Source organism: Ursus americanus, chromosome 18 (genome assembly GCF_024610735.1).
Source record: "Ursus americanus isolate L20-20 chromosome 18, mUrsAme1.1.p, whole genome shotgun sequence".
NCBI classification, from domain to species: domain Eukaryota; kingdom Metazoa; phylum Chordata; class Mammalia; order Carnivora; family Ursidae; genus Ursus; species Ursus americanus.
In genome coordinates, this window is record NC_142144.1 from 38,558,398 (window position 1) to 38,581,039 (window position 22,642).

Consider the following 22,642-nt stretch of genomic DNA (forward strand, 5'->3'; position numbering starts at 1 on the left):
AACACAGAGAGGTGACAGGATATATTTGATTATGTCTACATGATTACGGGATTATGTTACAGAAGACCATAGCACTCATCTTGTAGGAGTACCTTGCTCTCCGCTGGTTGCTTTGAGGAAGGAAGTAACCATGTTGGGAAATCCGTTATGGAAGAGAAGTGGGGTGGTCTCTAGAAGATGAAAGCAACCTCCAGTCAAAAGCCAGCAAAAAAAAAAAAAAAAAGGCTGTGGGAAGGGAATCTTCTATACGCACAAGGAAATGAATTTTGCCAACAACCTGAGTGAAATTGGAAGTAGATCTTTTCCTGACTTGAGTGTCAGATGAGACTACTTCCTGGCCAGCACCTTGATTGCAGGTTTGCACAGGATTCAGGTAGGCTGTGTTCAGTCTCCAGACCCAAAGAAATTATAAGAAAATAAGTATGTGGTTTATATATATATATATTTGAGAGAGAGTGAGCGAGAGAGAACATGAGTGGGGGAAGGAGCAGAGGGAGAGGGAGAAGCAGACTCCCTGCTGAGCAAGGAACGAGATGCAGGGCTCAAACCCAGGACCCTGGGATCGTGACTTGAACCTAAGGCAGACGCATAACCAACTGAGCCAACAGGATACCCCTAAATATGTGTTTTGTTAAGCAGTTAAGTTTGGGACAATGTGTTTGCACACCAATACAAACTAATAGAGATTGCTTGTGAGTAACCTCAAGGACAACTGAAATGAAAGACATGTATCCTCCAGCACAGTGACTCTACCTTACAACAGGGTTCTGTTGAACTGCTGGACTGGAGACTGTCACACATGCTAACGCAGTGTCAACAGAGAAAACAGTGATTTCTTGCATGCTCCTCACATTTACTGCTGCAAGGGCGATCACTCCAAATTGCAGGTTTGTTTGTGATTAAGATGCTCCTGGCAGAGAAAGCTCTTTTTATTTAGCATTATCCCAAATAAGTAGCAGCAGGAACTTCTTTATTTAAAGATAGTTAACGGGGCGCCTGGGTGGCTCAGTTGTTAAGCGTCTGTCTTCGGCTCAGGGCATGATCCCAGGGTCCTGGGATCAAGTCCTGCGTCGGGCTCCCTGTTCCGTTGGGAGCCTGCTTCTTCCTCTCCCACTCCCCCTGCTTGTGTTTCCTCTCTCACTATCTCTCTCTCTCTATCAAATCAATAAATAAAATCTTTAAAAAGAATAAGGATAGTTAACGATCAGTTAGATGCACTTAGGACAAACCACAGTTCCACGTAAAATGTCACTCTTTGTCTTTTGTCATAATTATTTAAACAAAAAAAACCATATCAACAGGGGCAGATAAGAATACTCTCTTTCTGTTAAAATTTCAGCCTGCACTGAGAAGAAAATTAAATCTAGAATATAAAAGCAGTAGGGGATTATTTACCATGTGCTATTTGAAGCTTGTTAATATGCCCGTATGTCCATAAATGTCTTCTATTTTTCCTTAACTTATATTTTTTCTTCTAATTTACTTCAAATTTAGATAATCAGGGTGCTTACCATGCTTCTTGGATTCAGCATCATGTCCTTATGATAATTATACTGAAAGTGGACACCTTTATTTGATCACTGACACTTAAAAAGGATGATGAGCAAAGGACTGGTGTCATTACATAGGTGAGCAGGGAGCAAGTCTGTGCTAATCCCTTCGATGAAGTAGACAGAATTAGGTTATAGGACTTGGAGGACAGGCATAGGCTAAATGGCGTTTATAAAGCACCATGACAGTGGGCAGCTGTGTGAGAAAAGGAAGGATATGTATGTACGTATGATACCATGTTTGCATACAACTCTGTTCTTTTATGCAAGCTGTTTCTGCTTTCTGGAATTCCTTCTACTCCATATTCCTTCCAAAACCAATTAAGAAGCTTTTCCTTTATTATTCAGGCATAGTTAGTATGTGTTGTTCTGTGGGTCCATAGTACTTTACCTAAACTCATTATTTGTAAAAAGATTGTAACTTTCAGTCTGCCTTCAGTGTAAGGAATATGAAGCTTCATGCTTTTAAATCTGTTTTTAGCATGGCATTAAGTAGATATTCAGTAGATATATATTATATATTTGTATATATAATATATAACATATATTAATATTAATAATATGTCAATAATGATATATAATATAAATAATATATAAATGATATATATTATATAATAATAAATATATGTATATTTATTTATTTTTAAAGATTTTATTTATTTGAGAGAGAGAGAGCACATGTGTGCACAAGCAGGGGGAGAGGGAGAAGCAGACTTCTTGCTGGGCAGGGAGCCCAACAAGGGGCTCAGTGCCAGGACCCCGGGATCATGTCCTGAGGTGAAGGCAGACACTTAACTGAGCCACCCAGGCACCCCTCAGTAGATATTTATTTTTTAAAAGTGTTATTATTCCTGATCAGAAACCTGCTATGCAGGAGACAAGAGTTCATAGTAGATCAGACTTGGCCACATCATTTTATATATTCTTGAAAACAAGTTTTAATACATATATACACATTCCAGTATATACTCAGATTTGTACTTTAAAATATCAGTTTTGAATATCAAACGGTCACATGAGATTTTTAAAAACTGGCTTTCTTCCTATTTTTTAAAAATATTTATAGAGAGAGAACATGCATGCAAGGGAGAGGGGCAGAGGGACAGACAGAGAGAGAATCTACAGCAGACTCCACACTGAGCATGGAGCTGGACGTGGGGCTTGATCCCACGACCCTGAGATCATAACCTGAGCCGACATCAAGACTCTGATGCTCCACCAGTTGAGCCACCCAGGCACCCATGGTTTTCTACCTGTTAAGAATGTTTGCATTCTTATGTGTTCTCTGAAAATGAAAAGGAATATTGTATTTTCCAAAAGTCCTAAGAAGATTATTAACAAGTAAATAAATAAATTCTCTATCACTAATTCTTGGTTATAGAATTAAAGACTTGCATATGGAAATCAAAATAAACCAATGTTTAAAAAAAGAACTTCTCTCAAAAAGAAGAAAAATATACTGTAGCCTAGTGTGCTTCAGAGAAATAAACAAGATGATTAAATTTCTTCAGCTTTGTATCTGGTGTATAAGTGCAGATTTTTTTTTACTACTTGTATACTAAGATTTTTAATATTTTATTTTTTAATTAAAATAATGTTTGCATTTTCTCAGAAGTGTATACTCAGTGTCAAAGGAAAATTCAGTAACCCATGCACATTAACATCTGGAGTTAAGCATTGTTTCATTCTCATGTGTTTATTTTTATTTAATGTAAACAGGGGCTCCTGGGTGGCTCAGTTGTTTAAGTGGCTGACTCTTGATTTCTGCTCAGTTAATGATCTCAGGGCCCTGAGATTGAGCCACATGTTGGGCTCTGTGCTCAGTGGAGAGTATGCTCAAGGATTCTGTCTCTCTCTCTCCCCCGGCCCCTCACTCTGCTCATTTACTGTCTCGCTCTCTCTCTATATATAAAATACATAAATCAATGCTTATATACATGTAAATGTGTATCTTTAAATAGTAGAAATGATATTGGGCAAACATTACTTTTTATGTAACATTATAATATACCATGAATAGTCCTCTATCATTGAATTAAAGTATTATATTTATGAAATATTTTCCAGATATTATTTGTATGAAAGGCATCTGAATGCCATTATTTTACTTGTTTGGTAGAATTGTCTCTTTTAAAATCTCAATATATTTGAATAATTTTTAAGAATGAATACATGTGCAAAGACATTGAAATGATATAAAGTAACTAGCTTTGTGGGAAAACATGCTCCTATGTTTTGTTAGTTATGACCGTTTTGTTAAAAAGTGTCAATCTATACAAAATCTTCAAGTATATTGCCAAATATTCATTGATCTCAAGATTTTTTTCCTGATCATATTAATTCCCAGTTTGTATGCTATATTTCACAATGAAAAAAATATAAAGGATTATTTCCCTTAACTCATTTTTAGATTACTCTGCCTATGACAAAATTGATTCAAATGCAATCATTATTTAAGCCATTTTTCCTTAATTTTTTAAAATACATTAATTTTCTAAATTCAGTGACAAATTGTCCTTGGTCTGAGAGTGAGGAGATTCCCAGGACTTAGTAATTTCAGTGTTAAAATCAGGATAGTCGCAGGCAAACTGGAACCATTGATGGACTTATTCCTGTAGGAATGTTTTAAGCTCCTCAGTGTTTTGTGGCAGGTGTTGTTCTCTTTTCTACAACCTCCTGTTCCCTCTTCTTGCTAGACACAGAGATAGACTCTATTTTCTAGCTCCTCATGTAGTTTATGCAGCCCCGTATGTTATAGAAGAGGAAGTAATGTGTCCTACATTCAGGCCTGGCCCATTGAGACCTCCCACACATGCTCCTTAAGGCCGCATTTCCCTTTTAGCTGACTGAGATGAGGAAGGTCACAGCAACCTTGGAATTCAGATGCTGAGTAGTACTTTGACCAGCCTGGGTTCCTGAACAGCTGTTTAGAGCAGAACCTCCCCTCCAACATGGACCCCTACTTTGGGCTGTTGCATTTGAGGAAATAAACTATTGGGCTTGAAGCATTATCAGTTCTGGATCAGTATGTTACAGTAGCTAATGTTAAAATACCCAATCCAGCTTTTCACTATTTAACTATTTACTCAGTTACAAAGAATATCACTAAGGTGTTTGTGAGGTTTACATCTGGGGAAGGATGATCTGAGATTGTCATATTTTTAAAATAAATAAATTATTATAGTTTGAAAAGGTTGTAAGTAGAATTAAAAAAAGCTAGTTAAATAATTGGAATTAGGCCAGAATGCCAAGGTGAAAAGCTCTTCCATATGAGACAAAGATGAAAAAAATTACAGTGAGATTTTTTATTATTAGTACTAAGAATATGAGCAATTTAATAGCCAGAAATCATTGGTATCTCAGTTTTATAAAATTGTTTTAAGATTACCCTTCACAATTCCATCTGTACTTTTTACAACTTGGTCATAAAATTAGATTTAAAATTCAGTCATTCAAAAAAGAAATTCAACCATTGCTAAAAGGAAAAGCTTGTTCTCACAGTCCTCACTGAAGGGCACAGCTATACTAATAGCTGCAGGGGGCACCTGGGTGACTCAGTGGTTAAAGGCTAGCTGGAGCCCCAGGATGGGCTTCCTGCTCAGTGTGGAGTCTGCTCCAGGATTCTTTCTCTTTCTCTGCTCCCCACCCTGTCCCGCCCAGTGTGCTTTCTCTAAAATAAATAAAACTGCAAAAAAAAAAAAAAAAAAAGACTGATAGTCACCAAAATATGAGGTTTAGAGAAAAAATACTTTCAAAAGGTATATCTAAAAGGGATGAATCAGAAAGTTTAATTTCATATTACTCGAGAAGAATATTTTGTGAAGGTAAATTAATAGGGTATAGTTAATAGAAAGATGAACAACCCAGATGCAACATTTATTCCAAATGAAGTGAAAGGTGTCTAGGGCAAGTATGGCTATTTTATATTAACCTTCAATCTCCATTTTTTATTAAATACAAGATACGAAATTAACATTGAGGAATATAAACCTTCAAAATTAATACAATTGAGTGTATTTACAAATAATAATTTAAAAAGTAGCTCAGTCAATTAATTAACCTGGGATATTTTCATACTGTGATTCCGGTAGTGCTGTATTTTTAAGCATTCTTTATTTGATGACTGTTTTTTATGATTGAAAAAGAAAGGGATCAGCTTTTCCTTTAATATCCTTAGAAAGTGCAGGATTTGCTGGTATAAGTATAAGCAGTCCGGTGGCTCCATGGTTTCAGAAAGCTTCTCTATTTTGTTTTTATTTTATCTCTTATCCCTTATATATTACCCTTTTCCTGCATGGCTTATCTCCAAATCTCCATTCCAACAGCCTGTGGAAAATAAGTAAGGGAAATAAGTAAAATAAGTAAAATAAGATTGTTAGAACAAATAAATAAGCAAAAGACCACAACTGAGATATTTGGAAAATAAGCACTTGAATATTTATTTCTTCATTTAAATGTGAGTAAGCAACAATAGGACAATATAAGGCAAATGAAGAATATAAGCAGCACAATTAATGGTGCAGTAAGGAAAACCTCTGCTAGGAAAAATTAAAGAGAATAATACCTTTGAATAACAACTGAGATAGAAAATAACAACGACAAAAGTTTTACAGATCTGCTTTGCATTCTCAATAAGTACAAGGTGATATTGCCTCTATAAAAATAAAACAGTAACATAAGAAGGAGCAAGCAGAAATGCAAAGACATAAATCTGAGAAGCAGGTTGAAAAGAGAAAAAGAACTTGTTTAATTAAGAACACAATGCAGGGAAATAAAAAATGCAATAATGATTATAATTCCCATTGGAGGCCATGAAATCTTGAATGGAAATTGAAGAAATGGGAATAGAAATTTTTGGAAGGTAAACTTTATTCATTCTTGTAGAATGATTGCAGTAAAAAAAAAAAAAGACAAATACGGAAAGGGAAGCTAATCAAAATCAAGGATCCCTTAGGAAAATATCCTAATTACAAATAAAATAGCCCAATAAGTACACAAAACAAATAGATAAATACAAGTGAAAATTAAACAAAAATATCTTTAAAATAACCTGAATCTGTAGGACAGGATTACTCACCTTATTGTTAAAATTAATGCAAAATTAATGGACTCTGGAAAGATGCTTGGATTTTGAAGATTAAAGAAAAATAATCTCAAATAATCAGGTAAAGAGGTTTAACAAACAAAAGACACAGGGGAAAAAACAGAAATAAAACAGAGATAATATCCCTTTCTCTATGAAAAATCAAATGTCAGCCAGCAATATTAACAAAAGTTGCTTTTAATAAAATTTGTAAGCATTAGGATACTCTAACACAGGTATTTAGCTACTACTTCTTCCTTATCTCTGACTATTTTCCAAAAGATCCTTCACGTAGAGCAATACCAGCTTCTTTGGAGTTTCAACATGTCATGTGTCTTCCTGTCTCATTATCTTTCTACTTTTTTATTAGCTGAATTAGTCTTCCTACAAATAGACATCAAACTCCTTCAGGTCAAACCTTCAGATCTCAGCTCAAATATCCCCTTTTAGAGAGGTCTTTTTTGACTGTCTAAGGGGCATCCCCCTTCACTCATCATTTATTAATTCTGCTTTGTTTTGATTCTTAGGACTTATCAATAACTAGAATCTCATTTAATGTATTTATTTCTGTTTTTTTTCAGGGACAAACATTGAACGTTCATAGTTATATATAAACCAGCATGTAAAACAGTGTCTGGAAAATAGTGGGGCTCAAAGAATCTCTGCTGAATAAATGAATGAACAGAAAATACAGACGAACTCAGAGGATTTGTTCATCTTCTGAGATTAAAAGAAAATAGATGATTTGAAGTTATGCCAGCCTGTAGAATAGATACTACCAAAGAACGCCTGACAAAAATAAGTAAAATTGTGAATAAAACTAATTTACAACTTTTAAATAAATCACTAAGCTAGCAGTGTAATAAGGAATCCAAACAAGGATTAGGATGAAGTGAAAGTAGGAAAGTTCGAGATTAAAAGATGATCAAGGTCTGGAGACTTTGAGGTTCTACTGCAATGACGTTAGCTTGAACACATTTATACATCTGTGTTCATGCAGACATTTTCTGAACAGAAGCAATTAGATATTAATTTTAAAAACAACTAAAAATACATTTTTAAAACTTAAAAATGCAACTCTAACCACAAATGAAAAACCAGAATGGAAATTAAGTATTAGAAATAGTAACTGCAAGGGATCCTAGATGGCTCAGTTGGTTATGTGTCTGCCTTCAGCTCAGGTTATGGTCTCGGGGTCCTGGGATCAAGTCTCACAGTGGGCTCCCTGCTTGGCAGGGAGTCTGCTTCTCCCTCTCAGCCTGCTCATGCTCTCTCTCTCAAATAAATAAAATCTTACAAATAAATAAATAAAATAAAAATAAATGTAGAATTATGTTTCAGAATGTCTGAAAGGTAGATAAAGTTGTAGATAGATGGAAATATATAGCTTTCCTTTGAGAAACTTCAGCTAAGAGTCCATAATAAGATATTAACTAAAAGAAAGTGAAATAAAGTCAGACAATAGAAAGAAGAAAAGTCAAAGATGGAATTTGTAATTAATGAGATTCTCTCTGTCTGGTTGTCTCTCTCTCTCAAATAAATAAATGCATCTCTTAAAAAAAGGAGGGAGGCTCCTGGGTGGCTCAGTTGGTTAAGCATCTGACTTTTGATTTTGGCTCAGGTCATGATATCAGGGTCCTGGGATCAGGTGCTGGATTTGGGCTCCCTGCTCAGCAGGGAGTCTGTTTGTCTCTCTGCCCCTCCCCCGATTCATTCTCACTCTGTCTCTCTCTCAAATAAATAAATAAATCTTTTTTTTAATGAGATTCAAGGCAAATTAAGTCAACAAAGCTGAAAGTTGGCTCTCTGAAACATATAATAACATGAACTTCTAAGATTGATCAAAATCAAAAGAGAAAGTAAAAGTAAAATATAAATGAAAAAGGAGACACAACCATAGAGTTAATATAAAATACAAATAAATTTAGGTCAATAATTTAAATTTTTCAAAAACTCATTACTTTGAAAAATACTTTCTGAAAATGACTCTAAAAGATGTTAAAAACACAAAATGCTTTTATAGCCATTAAAGAAAATTATGAGCAGTTAAAAGTCTTACTGTAATAAAAATACTACATTTAGTTGCTTCACTGGTGAAATCAATCATTTGTGGGACAGATATCTTTTACACAAAATTTTAGTCAATAAAAGGAAACATCTTTATAATAAAAAAGAGCATTTATAATACACCTATATATATCATACTTAATTTTGAAATAATAAAACTATTTCCTTTTAGTTAAAGCAATTTCAAAGATATCTATGATCTAACATATCTATGCAGCATTGTTATGAGAAGAGGAATATAATATATAAAGTTTGAAAAGGAAAAACAAAAATCTCGTAATTTTCAAATGATAGGATTATCTATGTAGAAAGTCCAAGATGATTTAAGGTTTTTTTTCCTCCAATTTTCATATATTTTATTGCCTTTTCTTGTCAGGACTTTCGGTACAACTTTGACTAGAAATGACAGTAGTGGCTATTGCTATCTTACTGTTGATTTAGGGAAACCTTTCAAAATTCTGTCTATAAGTACAATGTTTGTTTTAGTTTTTATTTAAGATATATTTTATCAGATATTATAGTTTATTTTTTTAGTGTGGTAGTTTTATTTGTTTTTAATGAATTAGTATTTCATCACATGATTTTTCTCTATTTAATAAGATGCTTATAAGATTTTTATCTTCATCCTTTTAATATCGTGCATTAAATGTTTTTGTTTTCTATTTTAAAACTGCTTTTCTTTTCATTAGATAGTAAAGTTGAGCATGCAATTCAATGTAAATCTAAACTGGTAAATATATGCTGGGCAAAATGATTATGCCTCTCTCCTGAAGATGTATACAGGACTGCTCATTGAAGTACTGTCCATAATTTCCAAAAAAAAAAAAAAAAGGGGGGGGGTGGGAAGCAATTCATCATCTATCAAAAGTAGAGTGGAAAAACCCAATTTTGAAACACTAAAATGTAGGAACTTTAGCTACATATGTAGAAATGGAGAAATTGCAAAAAATTAAGCAAAACAGGTAAATTGCTGAATAAGACATATACTATGATTCCATTTTTGTAATTTTTAATGGTAGTGATACTATGTAGATAGTAAAATTATGAAGAGATGCAATGGGATTGGTAAACTATTTGTGATATTGGTTCCTTTTGAGAGGTAGGGTAGGTAATGCTTTGGGGGTGAGATGCAGAGGGTTATGACATGTATTGGGAATATGCTACTTCTTAAACTGGGTATATATGAGTGTTGGTTTTATTATGTCTTTTAATTGTTCTACATTTATATACTTTTCTAAATAATATATACCACAGTAAAGACTAAAATAATAAATCTACAAATATATAGCTGACTATAGTAAAATTTTATTTCAATTAGAAAATAAAACGATTCTGAAGAAAACCAATATTTTAAAAATAGATCTGTCTTTGAAACAATCTGCTCTTATGTTTTCTTTGACATTTTATCACAGATTTTCATTATATATATATTTTTTATTTTTAACTTGCTCTTGCTGGTCTTTTCTACTAATTTTAGGTTTCATGATGTAGGTTTTGACTGTTCTTTTCAACAAAGTATACAACACATGTAGCATATTGTCTGGCAAACAGTACTTGCTCCACATATATTTGTTAATGGGCTAATGCATTAAATAAGAGTGAAATGCAAGTGGAGACATTACTAGATCTATCTATCTGTATCTATATAAGATATATGTATCCCTATATGATATGTATCAGTATATATCTATATAAGGCTCTGCTTATATTGAGCTTTACATCTTATTATTTAGGGATACTTAATTTTTCTCTAACCAAGGACAGATATGATATAAATCAATTGTACTAAGTCCTGTAGCCACAAAATGAAAAACAATAAAACAATAAAAAATATTTTAAGAATAAACTAGAAAGTATAAGCTTACTTATTTGGCTGACTTTTTGCAGCTGCATTTCATAGTTCTCTTTGAATTATAGCCCAATTTAAAGGAGACATTAGCTTTCTGCAATGTCTGCAAAAATGTCTTTCTGCCATAAAACATTAAAACATCCCACATTTTCCTGGGGGAAATATTATTTCTCAATTTGTTATTGCAATAACGGAGACCATAGCTGTGAGTGATAATCTCAGAATGGGGAATAAAATTACTGATACTTTTTTTCCTGTAATGATAAATGCCTTACCAGTAAAGTGGTTTATCCCTTTTCAACGGAAGCATCAACTCGATTCACTGCTTATCTTTGTCAGAAATATTCATATGGCCTCTGAGCATATACTATAATTTCAGTTTAGATCCTCAATGAAAAACTCAGACCTTTAGTTAGTTCTGCCAATGATTAAACAATGATGCAATTTCAGAAAGGTTATCTTCAAGTGCATTTAGGGGTTTTGCATTAGGGGTTCTTCATGCTCCTTCATTAATTCTATAACGGACAAACCACTGTCTGGTATACTTTCTAACTTCCCTCTTTGCTTTTCAGCAAATAATGAATTTAGTTACTATGGCATTGAGTTACCCAGAATCTTTTTTTTTTTTTAAGATTTATTTTTCTTTTATTTATGAGAGAGAGAATATAAATGAGCAGGGGGAGTGGCAGAGGGAAAGAGAGAAGCAGACTCTCCACTGAGCAGGAAGCTGGATCTGGAACTCGATCCCAGGACCCTGGGATTGTGACCTGAGCTGAAGGCAGATGCTTAACCGACTGAGCCACCCAGGCACCCTGAGTTGCTAAGAATCTTAAAGCTGCTTGCAATTGCCACATTAACATCAGTGTGGTAAGAATGAAAAGTCAAATATAAATACACCTGACCATATCAAGCTACTTATGTACAGCTGACCCTTAAATAACAGGGGCTTAGGAACACCAAGCCTCCTATGTAGTTAGATTCTGTGTGTAACTTTTGACTCCCTCAAACTTAAAAACCTACCATTGACTGGAAGCCTTAGCCAATACCATAAACAGTCAATTATCACAGATTTTGTATGTTCTATGTATTGTATACTGTGTTCTTACAATAAAGTAATCTAGAGAAAAAAATGTTAAGAAAATCATAAGGAAGAGAAAATATGGTTTTGTACTGTATTTATTGAAAAGAAAAATCTATGTTTAAGTGGCTCCACATAGTTCAAGGCCTTGTTGTTGAAGGGTGAGCTGTATTTCCTGAATATACTAAAGATTTGGTGTTATTGTTAGGTTTTTATATCATAAGGCACTGCCCACAAATTGTATCCCATCTTCAGGAAGGGCTCCCCAAATTACAAAATGCAGAGAGAGTTATCACCACAGTTAATAGTATTAGGCACTGGGTGGTAACCCAGTTGAGCCTACATGAGGAGGTAGAGAATGGGTATCTAATGAACCAGTAGTGCACACTGCCTCTGCCCACTGCTCCTCCTCTTGCTTGAGTTGATCCCGTATCTAAGTTTTCAGGTATTTATTAGGGAACAACCAAGGAAGCATGGTGATCTGTAGCTAAGCAACTCTTCCAAAATAGATCTGAGTTTTTGCATGGAAAACTTTAAACAAAGGCTGAGAGAGCTATAAAAGCATTTAAGGGGCCTGGGTGGCTTAGTTGGTTAAACGTCTAGCTCTTGATTTCAGCTCAGGTCATGATCCCAGGGTTGTGAGATTGAGCCCTATGTCAGGCTCTACACTGAGCATGCAGCCTGCTTAAGATTCTCTCTGTCTCTCCCTCTGCCCCTTCCCACCTCTGCTTATGCACATGCTCTCTTTCTCTCTCTCTCTTAAAAAAAAAAAAAAGAGAGAGAGAGAGAGAGAGAGAGAGAGAGGGAGATAATAAAAAGCATATAAGACTCCAGGGCACCAACAGATCTGTTTGAGAGTCCAAAAGAAGATTAAACAGAATTCAGTGACAACTCAGCATCTTGCAGGGTTTTTAGTTCTTGGTCCACCTAAGCAAAGGCTTCCCCAGTTGTCTTGCAGGCATCTGACAACAAAGTGGTCAGAAGATATTAAGAGGACAAAAGCAAATTCTGCCCCAAGAGTTTCTATGTCATCAACATAGAGCTTCCTGAGAGGAATAGCTAACAGAGTAGAGGTCATATGTATTTGGTTAGAGCTGAGATCTTGCATAGATGCAGATGGGAGTTATTAAAAAATTTGAGCACTGATGGTTATATGAGCTCTTTGTACCTACAGATTGTCGTGGCCTAAAGAAATTTGTGTTGCACTCATTATTTATAACCATATTCATATTCAAATGTTATAAATTCAGGCTATAGTAATTTAAATTGTAGGATAATTGGTTAGAGTTAAATTTTACTGTAGTTTAAATATACTGTTTCTCTGTGAATGATAATGTAGTTCAGATGTTGGTTATTGGTAGAATTTAAGCAAATTTCCTTCATTACACTCAAGCATTTTATTTTATACATTTTGAAAGTTGCAGAATATTTCAAACACAAAAAATGGACAGGAAATATTTCAAAACACCTCTGCATTCATGCAGTTTTGTAAATGTTTATGTATTAATATATTTACTTGAGATCTATTTTTAAAACAATAAAAATAGAGATTTCATTAAAAGAAATAGTCTTTTTTTCGTATTTTCTCCCCAGAGGCAACTACCATCTTAAAGTTATTAAGCTTTGTTGTAGCTTCTTTTTATGCCATCCATATTATTATGTTTCCACATATGATATACAGTATTGCCATATATATTGAAAAAATTATATTACATGCATTATATTACATTGTGAGAACAATGTAAGAGCCCAAAAAGGAGCTTAAGGCATGGAGGGGAAACCTGTTCAAGGATCAAGGTTCTGAATTATGCTGAGTTCCATATTTAATTGCTGTCTCTCATTTTTCTATTGATGTATTCATACTACAAGTATTCATTGATTCTCAGTTATATTTCACAACATCTTTGAGCGTTCCTAGAAGAAATAAACAAGAGTTGGCCACAAGAATGACACACTCATATACACACCATTTTTTGTTGCTATTTTTATTTTCTTTCCTTTATTCCTTTCTCATTTTCCACTTTTTCTTCTTCTTGTGCCTATCTTACAAATTACCCCAAATCTTTTGTCTAATGATATACTTTTGAGGGTTACCCCTGACCAAGACACGTGATCTGAGATGCCTTCTATGCACTTGTCCTCTTATTTCTAGCCATTTATTTTTAGCCTGGGCACATAAACAGCAACCAAACTGAGGTCTCTGATAATTCTGGAACAGGTGATAGTAATTTCCATCTCTGTACTTTTGCCTGACTCATATATGGTCTTCATAGCCCAATGCATGACATGCATGTCTAGAGGACAAGGCAGGCCCTCACCCACATGCCTGTGTCTGTGCTCTGGTTATTACCTCTTCCCTGAAATGCCCTTTGCCATTGCCTTTGAAGTTCTACTTCTCTTTCAATATTTCACTTCACCCTATTCTCAAAGCTGAGTTATTATTCCCCAAAATTTCCATATGACTTTGTCAAATTTAGGACTAATCACAGTGCTTTGGCTCAATATACTATCATTCACTTACACATCTGTGCTTCTTAGTAAGTTGTGAATTCCTTGAGAGCACAAGCTGTGTCCATAAGTGTTCTTTATAGTTATTATAAATGTATTGATAGCTGCACAATAAGCCAGCAATAATCTAATCAAATTAAATATCTGTTCTGAAGATATATATTGTTAAAAGATTTTATTTGTTCGAGAGAGAGAGCATGCATGAGGGCAGGGAGGGGCAGAGGGAGAAGGAAAAGCAGACACCCCACTGCCCACTGAGCAGGGAGCCAGACAGGGGGCTTCTCAGGATCCCAAGATCATGACCTGAGCCGGAGGCAGACGCTTAACCAAACGAGCCATCCAGGCGCCCCAGTTCTGAAGATATTTTTAATAGTTTTGTAAGCTAGATTTAACTTCCTAACCAGAGTTGGTGAATAAATTGTAATTACAATTTTTAAATTTAATATTGTTACTTAATTATTCTGAAAAAAGTGACATATGGTAAAATGTAAATCATATTTTTGCATAGCAGGCAAATGTGATAGATTGAAACATTGTCCATAATTGTTCATTTTTACCAATATCCATACCTTGTTTTTGCTTCATTATATGGACAGCATTCCCCCTCATTTCTAGATTGTATTATTTGTTTTGACAAAGATGTGTGCATGAAAATGATAATGAACCATTGATGAATCAAGACCATAAGGGAGACTTATGATTCTGTTTTCTTTTTGTTTGTGTATATGCCTCTAACATTAGCACGGGAACAGCTTCCCTTGGGTAGTGGCTATCGCTTCAAGTTCAGACCCGGAATGATGAAAATGGTGAAGACCAAAGCCATATAGAGCTATATTCTGGAGAAGGGAACCACCAACTGGGAGCAGATTGTCAGATTTTACCACCATTAGAAATTCTAATAGTAGATTTTATCATGTAAGAAATGTTAGTCTAAAAAATGGCATGATAAAAAAGTAAGTTCATTGGTAATGCCACTTTCCCTAATTTTATTATTTTTGTCAATTTTGTTTGATTAATTAAACTGTCTATAGGTTCAGACAAGTGCTAGCCAGGTCATGTTTTCACTAAGTTTTTACAAAGAGCCTCAAAAAAGATGAATTATCAGCTTTAATGACCTCATCTTCCAGTTAACAATCATCAACAACAATAATGTTTAAAAATCTCTAGATATTAAAGGGGGGAGGTATCAGTTTTCATTGACTCACAGTTAAAGGTTTATCACATAACCAGCCATATTCCACTCAAATAATTCAGACATGCCTCTGGCACTGGAAAACTAATTACACTCTTTTTTTACACTTAATAAGCCCTATAAATCATAATGTTTAATTTTGTGGCACACTACTCCATCTTATACATGATGGAAAGAGATAGCTTTCCTTTAGTGGGAAAATAACATAACAACTATTAATAGTAAATAAAGAGACACAAGTCTATACATGCACATTATTAGATTATTTCATTGTTTTGGTCACTTGTGGTTAATCTTAAAACCTTGAGTCTTTATTTTTCAGGTCCACTTCTTTATTAAAAGTAGAATGTAACCATAATTCAAAGGTGGAACCACAGCAACACTTAAGACAGTTATACCCATTTCAAACCAAACAATTCTGTTCAAGTTGGTCTCTGTAGGCTCCTTCCTACATTTCAAAATAAGATAACCGAAGGCCTTCGAAACTTACCTGGGAGAGAATGGCAGCTTTTAAAATCCTCTGTGGAAGAGACTGAGTATGCAGTTTGCTGCTGTCTGAGTTTCATATAGGTTTGAAAGATAGAATCATAGAAAGTTATCAAGGAATTTCAGAGCTTGTTAGTGGAGATCTAGGAATGTTTTATTTTTCTCACCTTTTATTATTATCCATATTCTCTACTTTTAAAAATATCTATAAATATACCCCCAAAAATTGTTAATAGAAACATTTTATTACCAAAAGACAAACTGTTTAGGATCATGATGTCTCAGGGTTGGAGAACATATAAAATACTATTTTTTTAAAGCTTTTCCTTCACTTCTGGATTTCGGGGGTCAGCAAACTACATAGCCTGAAGACCAATTCTAGACTGCCACCTTTCAGTAAAGCTTTATGGGAACATAGCCACACCTGTCTGTGTATTTTCTCTGGTGGCATTTGCACCACAGCAACAGAGGGGAGGAGTTGCAATAGACGCTGAATGTGCTACAAAACCTAAAATATTTACTATCTAACCCTTTACAGAATATGTTTACTGAATCCTGCTATATTCAGTAATATTCAATATGCATGCTTACTGTGGTGGAATTGTACACAGTGCAATGAATAAAATGAGAAAATTGGATATTTAGAGAATTAAAGTGGTCGCTTAAAATGTAGAGTCAACTAAGGACAATTCTAGTACTCAACTAATACGGCATATCTGAATCCAATGTTTTTCCTCTACTCCAAGAAATTGAAACGTGCCTCGTTAAGCTGCATGACCTAGACATTATTTAAAAATTAGGCACTTATGAAAAAATAGTCGTTAGGTCTTTTATAGAACTAAGATTTTCATTTGTGTATAGAGTATTGTATAGATTTCATATAATAAAGTGTATTTTGGGGATTGAATCATTTTGGCTGTATAATCTTTATCATGGTAATTGTTATCATGTTCTTAGTTTGAAAGTATTATCTCATCCAATACCCTGATGTCAAAGCTTCTGACTACCATCTTTTGCCCAAGACCACTTATTATCAGGAGCCAAACAATCTATCATTACTCATGGTTGCTGGATGCTTATTTGCAAAACAGCAAAACTATAGATCTCTCTCTGAGCTTTTATTATACTCCAAATCTGTTCCCTAAAAAACTGATCTTTGTCTATCAAAAAATGCATATTCCTTTTGATTCAGAAATTTACTTGAAGGCCTTTACATTGTAAGTTATTTTTACACTTGTCCAGAAAAATATATTTTATTGTGTAGTAGGGGAAAAACATCTGCCAGTTACCTAAGTGGTAATTAAAAAGGTAATTAAATTGGTACATACAGCTATTAAAAATAATGAATTCATTTTTTATAAAGTTATATCTTTATCTGTTATATGTATAATGTAATAAAAAAAGCAAGATGCGCAGTTTTGAGTGTCTCTTCTCCCCCGTCTCCTCTCTTCAGTGTGTCTATTTGTCTTCCTCTGTTTAGCTTGATTGTATTGCCATGAGCCAGGTAACTCAAACAGAAACCCAGTCCCCTCTGTACCTTCTTATCCCTTAGCTATTATGAGTCAGAAAGTTTGGTGAGTAGTGTCTCCAAAAAGACTCTCAAGCTCAAATCTTCTACCTCATTCCAGCTGTCACAACTCTAGGTCAAGCTCTTATTTCTCTTTGCTGAACTTCTGAACTCCTGCAATAAACTCCCAGCCCTTGTCCTAAGAAACAATATTTTCAAGCCTTGCAATGAATTCCCCACACTGCCTTCAAGCAATAGTTCTGAAGAGACACTATGTCAATCTCCTTGTTCAAAACTTTGAGTCACCCCATTGCTCCATGATAAAGCCTAACCTCCTGTCATGGATGATCTTTTCTTTCATGACCTAGCAACCACTGTCTTCTTTAGTAGGGGTCAGAAATCTTATATGTCTACAAGAACCAGGAAGGAGATGTAAATGAACAAAATGAACCTAGTGGGGTACATGCCCTGGTTCATTTGGACAGCTGCTCCTCAGCTGCTCCTCAGCCTTAGCCAGTGTTGCCATCTGAGGGTGTGTATCCAGTCTCTGCCTTTATGCTCATCAGTAACTCCTGTTATTAAATACGCAAGGCCAGCACTGATATCACTTTACTTTCGTAGGTATCTCTGACCAATGCTTCCATCTTCTGCCCAAGTTCAAATTAAATGTTCCCTCATCTGTGTCCAGAATACTTCATATATATTCTTATGATGTTCTTTATCACCATGTATTTTAGGTGTTATTGATATGTCTTTTTTTTTCTTCCTAAAATGTGATCCCCATGAGGGTAGGAAGCATAACATTTTTTTTTTGTATAATTCTCAATGCTGAGGCCTTGAATATATGAGAAATAATTGGCATTTGAAACATTGAAAAGTATGAATATGAACAAAATGTTTCAAGGACTGAAAAGTAAAGGACGTGGTTAATTCAGTCTTAACATCTAGGGTGATGGCTTCATTAGAAGATGATTTTTCAAATGAATCTTAAAGAGCAAATAAGAATTTCCAGGTACAAGATGACAGGGTGAAGGATGGGGGAAAGTGAGAGGAAAGGATTCTGTACTCAGAAAGTAAGCGTTTGCAGACTCACACCGACTGTGGTGTGTGCTGGCAATGATGGCCATCCACAGCAGTCACTTGCATGGGATTCAGAGAGTGGGAATTCGGGATGGGAGTACAGCCTGAGTTCAAAGGGATGAGCATGTCCCAAGTGTCAACCTAAGGTCTTGAGATTTTATTTATGGGATGTGGAAAGTTAGGGATTTTTTTTTAAGTACAATCTTGACATGATTTATCTTGAATGTGTTACTTAAGAAAAATAGAGTTCTTTTATCTATGTAGAGATTAACTTGGAAGACAGAAAATACAGGTTGGAAGGAGGACACACCGAGGAGGTTGCTGAAAATATACAAGGTACAAAGGATGAAGTCCTGAGTTTGAAGAGTGACAGATCAGAGAGCCACAGATGGTGGGCATACAGAGCTTGCAGTTTGTGAATCTGCTATCTTGCCAGTGCAGACAAGACTTCGCCAGACATTTTTTTTTTTTTTTTTTTTTCTGGCTAGAAAGCTGACTGCTTCACCCACGTGCTCATTTCCTACTTACTCTTCAACACACAGAGCTCTGTCACTTTGGGGAGGAAGCATTCTTTGGAAAACCTCACATTCCTCATCCTCAGTCTGTATGAGGGACTTCTGGTCCTCTGTGTTCTCCTAGCCCTTCTGCACACTCCAATAGCACATGTGTTCTACAGTATGTGTCTCTGCTAATCTTTTGTTTTATATGAAGCTGTCAGCATCTTGAGGAAGGTGTCTGTGAGTTGTCTTTTGGTATCTCTTTTTAATACCAAGCACTGTAAGCGGCAGTAGAAGTTCACTGAATTAATAAAATAAGGACTGACAAAGTAATTGTGGCAAATAGGAGACAGCAGATTGTTAATATAACTGGAATTATTACTTTTAAATCTTTCTAGTTTGGACTGCCTTTTTACTATTTTGCCTCAATAATTTGAGATAATGCTTTCTTTAATGATTAAGTGTACAAATGGATTGTTAATTTTTACTTAATAAAACACATACTGTGTTTTAAGTGCTACATCATCAAAAGCCTGATATAGATTCAGCTTTGAAAATTTAATTAAATTTTGTCTCATAAAAGCTAGCTAAAAATTACTTTATATAATGTAGCTATGTTATAAGAGGACTCACACTGAAATAGCACTAAAGATTTTCAGTCAGTTGAAGTATAACAGAGAACAAAATGAAAATTTAAGAAGATAATTCGTTCTTTTATTATTGAATTAAAATTATGGAAAAATTTACATTTTGCAGTCAGTGTATATATCATATTCCACACATTTCAGTTTATATTCTTTGATACTTTTGTATATAAAATTATGAAAGGATATTCAATTCATTGTTTTTTCTTACCTAAAAATGACCAGTTGTGGCAATTGTGAATAAGCTCTTGGCTTGCATTAGTTAGCATCAGTTCTCCATGGGTGTTCAACAGTAACGGAAGTGCCGTGAGCACCATTTCTAATGTATCCCTGTTTCCTCCATCTCTCAGTACTACCCAGCTAAACACCATCAAATCAAGGTCCATTTAATAATATCTATGTTTTCCTAATAATTAAAAAAATTATTGACTATATGGAAATAAGGTGTGGACAGTGAAATACAAAGTCACCCTCAGTTTTGGAGGGAGAATAAATTGTTAGTGTTTTTGAAAATGTGGCACTATGTAACAAAATATTTACAAAGTCTTTTGGGGGCTGTGTGGAGATGAATGGGGCAAGCATAGAGGATTTTTTAGGGCAATGAAAATACTCTGTATGATAGTATAAGGTAGATATATGTAATTATATATTTGCCCAAACCCACGCAATATACAACATCAAGAGTGAATTCTAATATGAATTGTGGACTTTGGGTGATTACGATATAACAATGTAGGTTTATCCTTGGTAAAAAATTGTACATTCCTGTGAGTCATGTTGATAATGGAGGAGGCTGTGCACCTGTGGGAGCAGGGTGCTTATGGGAAATGTCTGTACTTCCTCTTTTATTATCAACCTAAAACGGCTCTAAAAAGTACAGTCTTAAAAAAATTATTGCTGGAATTATTTTTTATAATGCCAGAGACTAGAACATGTATGTGTCTTCCCATCTACCCAGAGTAACACTGAAGTACTGTGACTTAGAGCAATGTAGTCATACTGAAAAGATGAAAAAAGAAAACAAGAAAAACAAATAAAAATGCCCTCTGCGGAGGAGAGACTGAGTTAATGTAAGAGATGTAGCACATGATATCATTTTAATATTTAAACCAAAGTAGATGGTAACTTCAAGTCAAAAATGACACTGAAGAAAGTTTCAGAAAAGGTGGGGCCTGTTTTTTTCAAAGTGTGCATTCATTCCAAGATTAGAAAACCTTGTTGGCTTCAGAACCAGGTGCAGATATGTGGGATCCAGCCACTTCTCACCACCTGCACTGCAAAAGCCCTGGTGTGAATCCACCACCTCTCTGTCTAGAGGACTGCAGGAAACAGGTCCCCTGCTTTGCCTTCTGAACTCCAAGAATCGGTTCTCAAGACAACAGCAGAGCAAGACTTTGAAAGCCAGATCATGTTGCTTCTCTGTCAGAATCAAGTACATTCCTGCTTCTCTAGAACGAGACGCCACATTCCTGGAGTGACCTCTGAGGCCCTAAAGGATCAGCATGGCCCATCTCTCTGACCTCCTCACCTACAACTCTCTTCCTTGCTTCAGCCCCTCTGGCCACCGGCCTCCTGTTATATTCACACAGGCTAAGGACCCTCGGACTCTTGTTTTGTGAATTGACGCTTTGGTTGGCCCATAATGCTCTTCCCATAGATGCTCACATGTTTAACACTCATGCTGTTTCCATGTCTGCACAAATCTTATTTTCTCAGTAAGTTCTGCTCTAACTACGAGATTTAATAGAGAGAACTTCATCGTTTGTTAACCTCCACAAATGCCATGCTGCTTAACTTCTTTCCTAGTTATCTTAAACTGTTAACATACTAAATGATGGGTTTATATATTATGTTTTGTCTCTCTTTTCTTAATGTACTGTAATCTCCATGGTGAGAATCCCAGAGTCTAGAACATTCTTTAGTAAAGCTCCTGTTTCTCTGCAGCTTTCTCCAGCTTTGGGTGGCGGCCACTGCTGGCCACTGGCTTCCTGTGGGCTGGAGGGCGAGGCAGTAGGGGCAGTGGCCCCAGCCCCCTACGCTTTGCAGCTTAATGCCCCCAGCTACCTGCCCATTCGCCCGCCTGCTCTACTGAGCCTGCAGCTTCTCCCTTCATCATCCTGCCACTGCTGTGGCACAGTGAGGAGCCCGGATGTAGGTCATCATGTGTGTGGTGGTGGGAGACAGAGCTTGTAAAGCTTGCCTACTCATCAGTTACATAACCATTGCATTTCCTGGGGAATATGTCCCCACTGTCCTTGACAGCTCTTCTGTCAAAGTTATGATAGGTGGAAAACTGGTGAATCTGGATTTACGGGATACAGCTGGACAAGAAGATTATGACCAATTTCATCCCTTATCCTATCTGCATACAGATGTATTTTTAATTTGCTTTTCTCTTGTGTGTCCTGCATCATATGAAAATGTTCGAGCAAAGTGGTACCTTCAAGTGTGACGCCACTGTTCGAACACCCCCATCATCCTGGTGCGGAATAAAAGTGATCTCATGGACCACAGAGACGCGACTGAGAAACCAAAGGAGAAGAGGCTGACTCCCACCACCTACCCACAGGTTCTGGCCGTGGCTAAGGAAATTGGTGCTGTAAAATACCTGCAGCGCTCCGCACCCAGCAAGGCTTCAAGACAGTGTTGGATGTAGCTCTCCCAGCGGTTCTCTGCCCTCCTCCAGTCAAGATGAGGAAGAGAAAATGCCTGCTGTTGTGAATGTCTGGGCCCCTCTACTGGCCTGTCCTCAGAATCTTTGTACGCTTTGCTCAAAAATGGTGAAGCCCTCCACTCAGTGCCAAATTTTTGTTACAGATTAGTTTTTCATTAAACCATTTGGAACCAATCAGTAATAAGTAGGTTTTATTTGTGTTAAGTTAAAACTTCAAACTTTCACATTAAATTAAAATTTAGTGCTAAAATGGCAAGCTTTCTTAAAGCATTATTTTTCTAAAGCCCCTGTTATTGCTCAGATTAAGAGTTGCCAAATACCTTGTCAACTATGTAGCATTGTTCTGCTGAAAACACTAAGCACTAAACCATTGAAGACCTTTGTATTTAAGAAGAGCCTGCAGCTTCCCAAGTTTGGCAAAGCAGAT

At 35.7% G+C, this 22,642-nt stretch overlaps 1 pseudogene; it reads left to right on the top strand.

Annotated features, from left to right (window-relative positions):
* Window positions 1-21,690: 21,690 nt before the first annotated feature.
* Window positions 21,691-22,262, top strand: LOC123781331 (ras-related C3 botulinum toxin substrate 1 pseudogene; annotated as a pseudogene).
* The last annotated feature ends 380 nt before the right edge of the window (window positions 22,263-22,642 follow it).